The sequence below is a fragment of the Pleurodeles waltl genome, chromosome 11, assembly GCF_031143425.1.
Source record: "Pleurodeles waltl isolate 20211129_DDA chromosome 11, aPleWal1.hap1.20221129, whole genome shotgun sequence".
NCBI classification, from domain to species: domain Eukaryota; kingdom Metazoa; phylum Chordata; class Amphibia; order Caudata; family Salamandridae; genus Pleurodeles; species Pleurodeles waltl.
The window spans coordinates 680,348,359-680,362,450 of NC_090450.1; positions in this window are offsets into that span (position 1 = coordinate 680,348,359).

Genomic DNA, 14,092 nt, shown 5'->3' on the forward strand with positions numbered 1-14,092 from the left:
AGGCTCTGGCTGGAATAGGCAAGGACAGCGCTGGAATACAGGGAGTAGGAAAAAGCAGTAAACAGGACAGAAACAGAGAGCAGGTTCAGGCTGAAACAATCAGGTGCAGGGCAGAGAAACAGGAAACAGGTTCAAGCTGGAACATACCAGGAACAGGAACAAAACTGGAACACCATCCGATAAAGGGTCTGTAACACAAAGGAATCAAACTCCAATGCACAACTGGGATCTTGAGGAAATGGCTGCTTATAAGCAGTTCCAAAGTGGGCTGCACAGGAGAGGTCTCAGGTGTGTGTAGTTTCAGACACTTGCAAGTCCTAGAGGAGAGGATCCAGAGAAAAGGAGTAACTGGACTTCTCCCATAGAAAACAATAGGAAACAGAATCCGGGCTTTCCTGACTACCAGGCTGTGCATTATGGGATTTGCAGTCCCAGGAAGCAAATGTAATACCACACAAGTATTCCATGGCGAAAAGAGAAACAAACAGGAGTCAGCAAGGGACTCTAGATAACTGTTCAAGGTGATTCCCAGTCTTCAGACAGTCCCCTTACAGCGCCACCTAGAAATGGGACAACAGAGTCGTAACAGGTCTCCGTCTCTGAGATCTGACCATCGTCCCCCTCGTCATCACTGTTTGTCTGCACCTCGATTCCCACATTAGAACAGGTAATCAAACACCTTGTCTTACACAGTAAGTCTCTTCCCAGTAGGGACACGGGACTTGAATCACAGACTACAAACCTATGTAATCCCTGGAAGGTACCAATCTCAACTTGGACCGGATCTGTAATCGGATTTGTCAAGAGCTGATTTGCTACTCCTACCACCCTTATGGTACGCCCCAAAAGTGGCAATTTCGGAACCTCTGCACTTCTGACTGTAGAGCGTGTAGCTCCTGTGTCAACCAGGAACGAAACCTTGTGACCCATCACCTTCCCCTGCACGTAAGGTCCCCTCTGATCTACTTCTAGGGATGCTGCAAGCCTACACTCTTCACTATCTGAACAATCATCCGACCATTCATCGTTTATTCCATTCTCACCACGCAATGGGAACTGTTGTACTGTATTATTTTGACTCATTGTTTGGCCTGTGACCTGTTGAGGAAGCATCACCCGTTGCTGTCCCATCGGAGCTAATGGCAACTGCATTTTCTGTCTAGGTACCATGGGAACCTGCTGTTGTATTTGCTGCAACTATGCTTGTTGAACATGTGGCATTTGCATTTGTTGCAAAGGCTGGAGACCCTGCATATGAACCATATTATTCTGGAAGTTCGGATTTTGACCCCTCATTCTTGGACCCCTCACATTTTGAAAGGTACCAACATCATTGCTTTGTTGAACAAAACCATCCTGCACCATCATCGGGCACTCCCGCTTCCAGTGTCCCACGCCCCCTCACGCATGGCATGGTAACATCTTTTTCATTCCTTGCACATCATTTTGAACCACAACAGTATTTAAGTCTGGACCCCAGTTCACAAAACCTCCCTGACCTCTGCCTCTTTGTTGCGTCTGAAACATTCCGTTTCCTTGAGGTTGCTGTTGTACCACTTGCTGTACTCCATTTCCCTGCCTCCCTGCCTGAGCTGCCTTAATTTGCATCACCATCACCTTCTCTTTCAGCTTTCTTTGTTTCAATTCAATCTCATCGCTACTGTATTTCGCATACTGCAACACCTCATCAATCGGCTTCGTTTGCCAACAGATCAAATGATTTTTAATCATCTGGCTAATCTCTGGCCTCAATCCCTCAACAAACCTGAACACCAGATGGTTCATGTCTTTCTGTTCTATGACCTCTGTGCCACTGTAGTGTTTGAATGCCTTTAACAACCTCTCATAGTAAGCATGTATCGACTCTTTGACTTCTCGTGCTATTCGATCAATTTTCTGCCAATCAGTGACTTTCGGCGACACCTTCTGCTTCAAGTACTCAATCACCTTATGATAATACCTCATCACTCCAGGAGACGGTGCTCCAGTAATCTTATCCCTTGCCGGTTCCTCTGTTGGCCAATCCACACCCCTTTTGCACTCAAGCCACAAATTAGCTGGAACTATAATCTCAAACAGTGTATTCAAGTCTTCCCAGAGACATTTCGCAAGCTTCACAAACCTGTCCGTCTGCTGGTACCACTCTATTGGCTTTTCCCTCAACCCGGGATAATAATTTGTGAATGACAGAATGTCACCTCTAGACCACAGTACATGAACTAGAACCCCTCCAGCTGTTTCTCTCATTGGTTACATCTTTATTGATCCCGTGTCTGGTGCAGCTTTCGCCTGCTGCGGTTCTGGGCAGTCACCTTTCCCTTTATCTCTTTTCTTTGCCCATCTGCCTTTCCACTTCTCTAATGCTCCCCAAACTTGAGCACTCTGTAGGATCTCTTTGAGGTGTGCCTTCATCCCAGTAGTCCTCATATGGTCAAAATCTTTAGGTTCGAAGTCCAACCTATAACTCCTATTCAGATGCTTAGTATTGTCTAAGTCTATGCTGCATTTGTCTGCTACGTTCGCTAACCTCTGGTGCACCTTACTCACTTCTTTGGTTATTTTCGGGAACAGAAACCTCAATTCCGCTTAAGTGTATGATTCTAATCTGTTCACTCCCATAGTTTCTTCAACTAACTCTGCTGCTTCCACACCCAACCTTTAAAGTTCAGGTATTCCTCTCTCTCCCATCGCTCCGCTGTCACAGGAGTAGTCTGCGGAGTGCTAAGCTTGTCTAACCACTCAGTCAGCTGTTGCGCAGTTAAGCCTTGCAACAAGATATTTCCAGCCTGCACTGTCGGTGCCTGCGACGTATTTGCACTCAGTACCTGTGGTGTCAGTAGACCCAAACCTGCTTGTCTCATTGCCTCTAGAGGAACCCCCATCGGACTAAAGTCCAACAAGGACCTAGATCCCTCGACTGTCTGTTCTCCCGGTGCCGTCCCTTGGGAATTTCCTGTAAACCCTCCTCTTATCACCTCTTGAGTTATTACCCCTTGATCGCATACACTAGGCTTTGCCTGCTCATATAGCGGTACTGGCGGGCCAACAGTAATCAGCAGTGATATAGCAGCAGATGCCTGTCCGTTTCCCAATCCTGGTGGAGCACTAACTCCCATAGCTGGATTCATCATAGGTGCTGTAACTGACTGCAGTCCTGCGACCGAAGTGTAATTCGGGACCACCTGTTGCTGCGGCTGGGGCAGCAATTGTGGAGTTGGCTCAATCTGCACTAACTTTGATCTTGTGTATACTGGATCAGACGGCACCATCAATCTCGTAGTTGTCTCTAATACTGGGACATCAGGATAAAGCCTCTGAATTGGCGTGGTTGCAACTGTATCTGTGTGTCTGGTGCGGTGGATACACTAGCACCATTCTGTATCGATGCTGATGTGATAACATTATTTGGCTGTGCTGCGCTTGTGGTTCCCTGATTCTGTGTCGGATTTACAGGACCTGCACTAGTACTCGGTCTATTGTCATTCATGGCATATGGTGGCGGTTGATTATGTAACAACTGATTTAGAAACTCATCATCATCAGAAGCATCTGCATCTGCCCAAGACTTCTGAGTCTCCTTTTGCTTACTAGACCCCTTCTCTGTTTTACAAGTTGTCTTTTTCCCCTGTGTTCTGACTTCTTGTGTTATTGCCAGAAACATCCTTACTCCGTATATTATTTCCCTTCTCCACATCCTGGTCTCACTATACCATCTAGCCTCCGCTAGAGTCTTCTCTGCTTTCCTCATTCTCCTCTCAAATTTCTGCTGCTGTTTCTGAATTTCCGCCAGTTCCCAAATTGCTAACGCCTCAAACTGATCTGTTCTCTGAGGCGGCTTCTGCTCATTTAACACCCTCCGCAAATTTTCCCGAATCCTTATATTGAACGTTCCGTGCTCCGGAAACACCAAGCATCCTTCCTTTTCTGTCAATTTGCACCATCGCTTTAGCCAAAGGCATGGCGCGACTCCCTTCTCCTCCATTACGGCATAAGCCGGAGTATCCTCTGGCGGTGTAGGCTTCCCCACACTCGCTGTAATGTACGTATCTCCCCTCAAAGCACTCTTTAAAGCCTTGAAAAACGTCATTTTTGCGTCTTTTATTTTGTTTTAGAATCTAATCAGGAAGTGACTTTAATTCCCAGAACACTCTTTGCCTACCTTCTCAACCAATTGCCTCTCACGGACGGCTGCCAATCCGTGCGTGACCCCTCTCGACAACTGGCCTATCCCAGCGCGTCTCTAATGACGTCACACTCACACACACTGCAGCTGACAAAGTCTTGCGGCTTGTCTTCCTCACTCTCTATTCACACCAAACTAATGTAATATATTGCGAGCACTTTAACAACGAAACCAAATCTGCCGGTTTACTACAGGAAGGGTAACACAATCGCTTCGGAACTTTACAGAGATTTCACTTGAAGCCTCGGCCAGTACTCTCTCCTTCTCAGATCCCGCACTCGCAAGCAGAATTCGACCCACAAATCATACTCTCGACTTGTCAATGGTTAGCTCTAGTGCACTTTAGAACTTCCCAAATCTCCATTGAAGGTTTCACTCACACACTTTTACTCAAAATCGACTCATCAGCCACGCCCGATTGACCTATTAAACCGCACAAATTACAACATAAACCAAGTGTCTCATACACTTATCAATATACTCCGGAGTCTTAGACCAAGCCGGGTCCGTACATCCCCCACAACCATGTGGACAATTTTTTAGCACAAAGCGCCACACTCACATGAAGTTCGCCGACTTCCATACTCTCATACTGCGGAGTACGCCCACTCCTACTAAAACATTACCTGGCCTAAATTCTCACAAACCTCACAATTCACCTGCGATATGCATAAGCTGAGCAAGCGCAAATTTCACACCACATATACTATCACTAGAGCACCGAGAATATACCCAACTCACTTCGGCAAACTCCGAGATTCCCGGAAAGTCATTTGGGATTTAGGGGCACATCATACCTCCAATTTGCATTATTTCAAAAACAATTCCAAAACAATGGTCCCTCGTCCTAGGGCCCCAAAGGGTCTAACCCGTCCTCTGCTACCAGAAATGCTAACGCGTCCCAATCTAGATAATGTATTCACTCTGGGACTCTTTTTAGTCCGATGAATCATTTGACCCTGATTGAAGTCTCCTTAAGACGAGATAACTAGTCAACATGTCAATCAATAATCAATAACCTCATCAATATTCACAATAGCAAATCAATCGAATTAATCAATAACATCAATAAACTTGAAACACACCATGACCTTTCAGTCATGAATAACCACACCAGGATTTAGTAAGATTTATGATATTTATTCCCTATTGATTACAATTCTACTAGCAAGTTTATTAGTCTCAAACCCAAGAAACACATCAACATTGTCATAATATGGCAACTCAAATAAGATTTCATCAAAGCAAAGATCATGAACATTAGAACATAGCACGACGTCAACATGGGTTAACTTTAGCAGAGTACCATTAGTGCATTATTAAACCAAGCATAGATTCAGTCATTTGTCTGTTTGCGTCCGTTTAGTGAACTCCTTAACTAACCTCGAATTAGCATTGGCATGTTGGGCTTCATGCAAAACAATTTAGCAACATCAATTTAGAAAACATCTATCTATGGTCTCTATCAAAGAAGCAGTTGGTACCTAGAAAGAAAAGGCAAACAGACAATACAATTTCATCATCATATAGTTACCCTCCATAATGGGTCAGCATACAGAGTCAGTCTTCGTCCTCAGGACATCAGTTGGTTCGCCATCAGCCAGGAAACACAGCAAAGTTCAGGAAGACCGGACAAAAGGGAATACCTCCCTCATAAGGAGGAAAGTATGAATCGGGCAAGGCAAAGTAAGTGAAGATGGTTTGCAAAGTTCAAACAGCAAAGTCTCTAGGGCAGAGTAACTAAGTGGCTGGGCAATAGCAAAAGGCACGCAATAGCTTGTAATGTCATATAACGGCACGGAATGGCATGTAATGGCTTGTAATCGCTGATTTCTCCTCTTGTCCAAGAATTTTATATCGATCTTTTTGTACGGTCCCCTAAATTCCAATTGGGCAAGTTTTAGCGCACCATCATCTCCATCCAATGGTTTACTTGTCGTCTCCTTACGATTGTCACCCCATAACAGTTCTCATGTAGTTTATTGGCTCCTGTAATTGACGTCTTCTACGGGTAGAATGTCAGAGGAGGAATAAGTGACATTTGTTACTCAAGTCAGTAGTCCCATTGTTTTCCCTAGTCTAAATGACCCTGCACCTGTTGCGAATTACACTGTTGCATTAGGCAAGACTGTCTCCTTGAGCAAGTCGAGTTTCATGAGAAAGTTTTACTACGGTTACACTCACATCTTCTAGCTTCTGGAAAAGTATGACTACATGTCCTTCAGCAAGTCAGCACACTGCACGTTAGAAAAACACATTTAATATGAAACCTGGCAGCTAAGCCCCGACTCATGCTAACTAAGGCCTAGTGATTAATTAACAAAACCTTAATACATAACACTTAATACTAACACAAATCATACATTAGTATATTAATATTTCATTATTAGTCAGTTTCATTAATCATCAAATACATTGGTGGCCACTCCCCATGGGCACATTTCATGCACATGCGTTAACGTTTACATTTTCTATGCGATTTCACTAACCAATATATTGCAAGCTTCTCATGTTAATTATTAGATTTTAATCACACTACATCAGGAACGAAAGGTCTGCTCAGGAGTGGCCTCAGGCTACAGGCCGAAGAGCGCTGTCTGCCATCCTGTGTGCTGCGAGGGACGGTGGGGCTGATTTATTTTTGAATATGCACCGCGTCCCACCTCAGGAGGGACCAACACGTTGCCGCTGTCTTCCGCGCCCACTGCCATGAGCTCTTCTGTGCTGCTGGGGCAGTTCAGCTCGGAAGAAAGGACTCTAATGCAATGCTTTACTGAGGTGAGGGCGGGGGGACGGAGAAAGACATCTTAGCCGCTCGCCATCTTGGCCACGCCCCCCTTTCTGTCTTTTAAGAAATAAAAGCATGCTACAGAAAGTAAAGTTCTTGTGCAAAACCTAGGAAACAGTATTCAGATTAATTTTCACAGAAGGAAAAAAGCTTCGGAAAGCCTCGTCAAAGAACTGTCGTGTGAGTAAATGAATGAACTAGTTGCTTAGTTTTCAGAAAAATGCTTTCTCTTTATTTGGCCAAGACACTGTAGTCAAACTCTTCAAGAAGAAAGACTGGTTTCAATTCTCTTCCAAGATGCTTTTTAAATTTCAGACCTGATCTGACAGAACTTCCCCTAATGAATTTACACACCCCAGTGATCAATGAGCCCTGAATTCCTTTCTTCACGGTTTCCACGTACCCTTTCTTTAGAACAAAACTTCTGAGTTGCACGATATTGGACATAAACCTCTCTATAGCTTTTTTAGGGCTCCCTCCTCCTGGCACAACTGAACACCTGTTCTACAATGCCAGAAACCTTTGACACTTGATGAAAACACTGCATTTTTTCATAATTTCTCATCTCCATGAGTTAAAAGGTGATGTTATTTTATTTACAATTATTAGAAAGAGCCCCATTATCAAACGGACGTCAGGCCTCCCTCGTCAGAAAACAACCAGTCCTGCAAACGGGCCCGTGCTTACCCACCATTACAGACCGTTAAGGTTCACATCACCTTTTAATACCTGAGATGCAATAGCATTTCTGTACTCCCATCTTCTAGCATTAACCCACATATAGGTGTGACTGAGGGCCAGCAATACATGTCTAGGAGAGGGGTGGCAGGGGTAGGTGTATTATGGGATAGTGTGGGTTAGATTCAGGGGCAAACTTTGGGCCTTGATTACGAGATGGATAATATTTCTGTTTCCAGTGCAAACATCAAAATTGGGTGGTAATTGTCCATGTGCTAATTGTACATGCGGTATTTGCACATCTGCAAATGACCCACCATACGTTATTTGCCTACACGTTTTTTGGAAGAAAAAAACCTCCAATTATTGCGAAATTCCGATATATACTCTCAGGAAGTGAACATACCATGAGCAATCCAAGGAGCACAAAATCACAATTTTGTGCTATTTGCCAACAAGATTATTGCCAGGTTTCATCTGCAAAATATATGTGGACAAACAGCAGGGGGTGGTAAATGAGCGAAGAGCACATGTGCAGTTAGAAGGTAGGTCTGGGGCAGCTGACAGCAGGGAAGTCTGCCCCCCTGGGCAGATTGACAATGTGGCACAGTCCAGGACTGCCATTTTGTGACTTGGCTGTATGTAGAGCCCAACATAGGCCAATACCTGGGCTCCCTCCCACCATTTCTGGTAACAGATGACCTGGTGACTGGTGGCAGTCAGCACTTAGAGTAGCTTTCGCTGTTTTGTCGCATTCAGTGCTAAATTGTATGGTGTATGTTCAGGACCATAGGTAATGCGGACGGAAAAGTGGTGAAGGGCATGCACGCCTTTCATGATGCTGAGCGCCTTGACCTGGTGATTGGTGGTGAAGCAAAGGTCAGAGTGGTCTGCCTGATGTGTAGGTCGTCGGACCACATGGCCACAGCTATGATGGCTGGCTCGCCGCCGTGAAAATCGCGGGTGATAGGTCATGCCGAAAACAAGGTGAGTGTGCTAGCGTAGGTGTTTAAATAATAATTATTGAGTGTTTATGTATTTTAACTAATAGATTTGCATGGAAAATATAATAAGGTAGAAGAATAATGCACGCAGTTGAAAATGTGATCATGAAGAATGGCCACCAATGTTAACGAAATGTACTAATCAATGATTTAATATGAAATATTGCACATATGTTAGATCAATGTAGTAGTGCATCATATTAAGAGTTATGCAGTATGTGTTAGCTTTATTAATTGTAGGCCTTAACTTAGCGAAGGTCTTGACCTAGTTGCCAGGCCTCATGTCAAGCTGTATTTCTTAACATTTATTAAAATGGCTGTCATAGGGAGTTAAACTGTGATTTTCCACTGCAATGTTTAATTGTGCTCTTAATTGAAACCTTTCTCATGAGAACCAATTGCTAGAAGATGCTGTTCCTGCTAATGTAACATTTTGTATGTAATGTGCATGAGACTGATTTTCCCAGGAAGAGGACAATAAAGACACTGACTGGAGTATAAGTTGCAACAATATTGTTACCTGACGAGTCGGATGATGAAGACATCAAAGGCGAAACCAATCAGAGACATGTGAACTGAGTAATACTAGAATTCTTAGATTTGAAGTTTTAGTTTTATTGGACAAAGTGTGAACATGCGATTAACTGACCAATAGGGATTTGGGAAGTAGATTTAGAAGTTTTGACATAATGGGACTGCGCAGAGAGGAGAGACACATTCAAGCTTTTGTCCATATTCTTGCTGGCTGAAAGGTCACTATTTTCCTGTGCATCTTGATGAGAGACGTGCTTAACTTTAACGCTTAAAGACACTGCGTTTTCTGAACTTTGATGCTGAATCCTGATGCCTTGCTGACGAACTGATGTCCTAAGAATGAAGACTATCATAACTTGCCGATCCAATTAAGGAGAGGTATTACTGAATTTATGTGTATGTTTTGCATATTTGCTTTTTCTTTCTAGGTACCAACTGCATTGTTTTGTTAGAGCCATAGTTAGATGTTTTCCAAATTTGTGTTACTAAATTGGTTTGCATGAAGCCCAACATGCTGATGCTAATCCGATGGTAGTTAAGGATTGTCACTAATGAAATCTTGCTAACAGGGCCTAATGTCTGATGTATTTCTTTGCTGAATCTAATGTATGTTGTATTGTTCGTGCAATTGTTTTTGCTAATAGTTTGCACCATAATCTTAGAATGTGTAGTAGCTCAAGTCTTGATTAGATTGTATTTCTTCCGTAGATTTGGACAGCCAGTGTTGTTTCTGTATGTGTATCATTTGCTTTTGAGGCTAACTTAGGTGACCTTAGCATTGTTAACATAGGGAAATAAAGATTCTTACTTTTACTAAGAGGTGTGGTTATTTATGGCTGAAATGTCATGGTGTGTGCTAATTACTGACTCTGTTGATTATTAATGTTATTGATTATTGATTATTGATGATTGATCCGGATGTACTGGAGTTGTGGCAAGAACATTTTAATTGCGAGCCCAAAGGTTCATCTGCCTATTCGCGTCTCCTTGTAAGTTTACTTGTCAAGCTCTGACTCGCTAACAGAGATGGTAGCAGAGGACGGTTTGTCTCCTTAAGAGCTTGCCATAGATGTCCGGTACAGAGTAATAGGTGAACAGAGATTGTAAGGGAGGTTACAGTTTGTCTCCTTAAGAGCTTACTCTAGATGTCCGGAACAGAATAATAGGTGTTACCAGAGATAGTAAAAGAGGTGATGGTCTGTCGCCGCAAGAGTTTATCATAGACATGCGGTGTAGAGTAACAAGTGTTAACAAGTGATGGTAGGAGAGAGAAAAGGTTTGTCTCCTTAAGAGCCCATCGTAGATGCCCAGAGATGATAGCATAGACGTCTGGAATGGAATAACAGATACTAACAGAGATAGTAGTAGGATTGAGGGTCCCAGAGGTGGTAGCAGAATTCATTATTACTGAGATTTGGATTTCATTTTTCAATTATGTTAATTGGAGAGATAATGTTTCCTAAGTCCAGAAATAAATTTCCTAGAGTCCTGGATCCTGCTAATGGTTGTTTGAGAATGTTCTCGGCATTCCAGTGATAGTGTGAATGAAGTAGGTTATGCTTGCACAGCTTTTGCAAATCGCAGGTGAATTGTGATGCATGTGGGGGTTTAGGGAGTTTGTGTACTCCAAATGAAGTTGTAGAAGGAGTGTGCATACTCAAAACCTTTCTACGTGGTTGTTGATGTACGGACCCTGCATGGTCTAAGACTACGGAGTATATTGTAAAGTGTATGAGACACTTGGTTTTATGTTGTAATTTGTCTGGTTTAATAGGTAGATCGGGCGTGGTCGACAAGTCAGAGCGTGAGTCAAAGAGAGTAAAAGAAATTGTCGAATGAGATTTGGCGTGTCCTATGTGCACCAGGACAGACCCATTGACCAGTTGAGCGTAAAATTTGCAGGTAGAATTTTGCTTGCGAATCTGGGAGACCAAGAAAGAAGGAGTAGCTGGTAGAGCGAGAGTTGTCAGTGAAAAATCCCTAAAGTTTCTGAAGCGATTGTGTTACCTTTCCTTTAGTAAACCAGCAGTTTTGTTTTTGATTTTGGTTTTTGGTTAGTGCTCATAATTTTTGCATTGGTATGTGGGAATTGAAGTGTGGGAAGACAAGCCGCAAGACTTTGTCAGCAGCAGTATGTGTGAGTGTTACATCATTGGAGCCGCGCTGGGATAGGTTGGTTAGTGAGAAGGGTCACGCACGGATTGGCAGACGTTCGTGAAAGGCAATTGGTTGAGAAACTAGGTGAAAGGAATCTTGGGATTAAAAGTCACTTCCTGATTTGATTTTAAATAACAAAAAGTCAAAAAGTTGAGATTTTTCAAAGCTTTAAAGAGTGCTTTAAGGGGAGATACAAATGTTACAGCAAGCATAGGGGAAGCTACACTGCCAGAAGGTATACCAGCATACATTGTAATAGATGAGAAGGGTGTCACGCCATGTCTTTGGCTAAAGCAATGGTGCAAACTGACAGAAAAGGATGGGAACATAGTGTTTCCTACAAATGGGACATTATATTTGACGGTTTTGGAGCATTTGAGAATGGTGTTTTATGCGACGAAGCCCCTTCTGAGACCAGCACAGCTCGAGGCATTAGCAATTTGGGAGTTGGTAGCCAGATAGCAACAGCAGCTAAAATTCGAGAGGAGGATGAGAAAAGAAGAAAAGACATTAGCAGAGGCTAGATGGGACAGTGTTCAGAAGGTTTGGGGGAGTGAGACCTTACATGGAGTTAAGTTGTTCCCGGCGATTATGCAGGACAATGAGAAGGAAGGAAGGAAGGAACGCTACTAGAAAATCGGATAGAAGTCCATCTGAGAGTAGAAAGGCTAGGAAGTCTTCGATAGTGGAGGAAGATCCAGATGAGATTGACTTTGTTGCAGAATTATTAAGAAATCGTCCACCACAAAATGCAGCACATGAGAGTGGTTCAAGCACAAGTGCTGATCCCACAGCTCCGACAATACTAACCAGCCACAGAGTCCGATACAGGGTAGTTTTAATGCGCCTATTACTCCTGTAATGCAGAGTCAGGTGCAACCGCCACAAGTTCAGATAATTTATCCTGATGTGCCAGTTTTAGAGACAATTTCAAACTTAATGGTGCCTAGGGAACAGGTTAACCCAAGACCGATGTTGGTTCAGACAGAACCAACTCCACATTTACTGCCTCAAGTGCAGCCACAAGTCATAACGAGGTTCGCTCCAGTAGCAGGGACACAGCCAGATATGTCCTCAATGATGAATCAGAACATGGGAGTTACTCTCGCACAGAGCCTAAGAGCCAGAATTACCACAGTTGCATTATCATTACCTATTACTGTTGGTCCAGCCGTACCTGTATGTGCACAGAAGAATCCTTCTGTAAGTGAGCATGGTGTCATGTCCCAGAATATAATGAGGGGAGGATGTAATGAAAATGTTCAACTAGGCTCTCCTAGGGGACAGACTTTAGACGGATCAAGATCAATGCTAGACCTTAGTCAATTCGGAGTACTTCTAGATAATGCAATAGGGTCAAACGTTAGCCAGAATTTGAAAATATTGACACCGCAGACACTGAATGTAGTTGCATAGCAGGTGCCACCAGTACAAGCCAGTAAAACTTCTTTGCAAAGGTTGACAGCTCAGCAGTTGACTGATGGTTAGACAAGCTGAATACCCGAGGAGTGTTCCTAAAGGAGGAGGAGTACTTGAACTACGCAAGGCTAAGCATGGAAGCTCGTGAACTCGTTGAAGGAACCATAGGTGTGAACAGGTTGGAATCCTACACAGAAGCCAAATTGAGATATTTATGTCTGAAGATCACAAGGGAGGTGAGCAATATACATCAGAGACTAGCAGACCTAGCAGAGAAGATGAAACATCTGAAAAGGAGTTACAGATTAGAATTTTACCGTAAAGATTTTGAACACATGAGATCTGCCGGAATGAAAGCCCACCTTAGAGAATTACTTCAAAGTGCCCAGATTTGGGGAGCATTAGATGAGTGGGAAGGCAGATGGGTAAAGAAAAGAGACAAAATGAAGAGGGATTCTGTGGAGCTGACTGCAAATGCTCAGCAAGATAAAGACCCAGTGAAGATTTTACCTATGAGAGAGATTCCAGGAGGGAATTTAATTCACGTCCCCACTGGACTAGGAGTGATATTCTATCATTTACGAATAATTACCCGAAGCTGAGAGAGAAGCTGGTAGAGTGGTACCAGCAGACAGACAGGTTTGTGAATCTTGCAAAGTGCCTATGGGAAGACTTGAACATGTTACTAGAAATAGTAGTTCCATCTGATCTGTGGATAGAGTGTAAGAGGAGTATAGATTGGCCAACAAGTGAACTGGAGAGAGACAAGAACACAGGTGACCATCTCCTGAGGTGATGGAATATTACTATAAGGTGATTGAATTTTTGAAAACGAGAATTTCGCCCAAGGATATTGATTGGCAGAGGATCGACAGGACAGCTCAGGAAGCAAAGGAGTCGATACATGCATATTATGAGAGATTGTTAAAGGCATTCAAGCATTACAGTGGTTCCGAGACAATTAGGGCAGAGGACATGACCCATTTTGTGTTCAGGTTTGTGGAAGGATTGAGACCTGAAGTTAGATTAAGGGTCATTTGATTTGCTGACAAGCAAAGCCGATTGATGAGGTGTTGCAGTATGCAAGGTAGTGTAGTGATGAGATTGAGATGAAGCAGAGAAAGCTGAAAGAAAAGGCGACGGTGATGCAGATTAAAGCTGCTCAGACAGGGATGCAAGGGAATTTTCCACAACAGTTACCGCAGCAGCAGCAGCAGGGAAACATGATGTTTCAGCCTCTGATGCGATATAGAGGCTGCAGAGGTAATGTGACTCACGGTCTGGATTTATGTAATGTAGTGGTTCAGAATGATGTGCAGAGGATGAAAA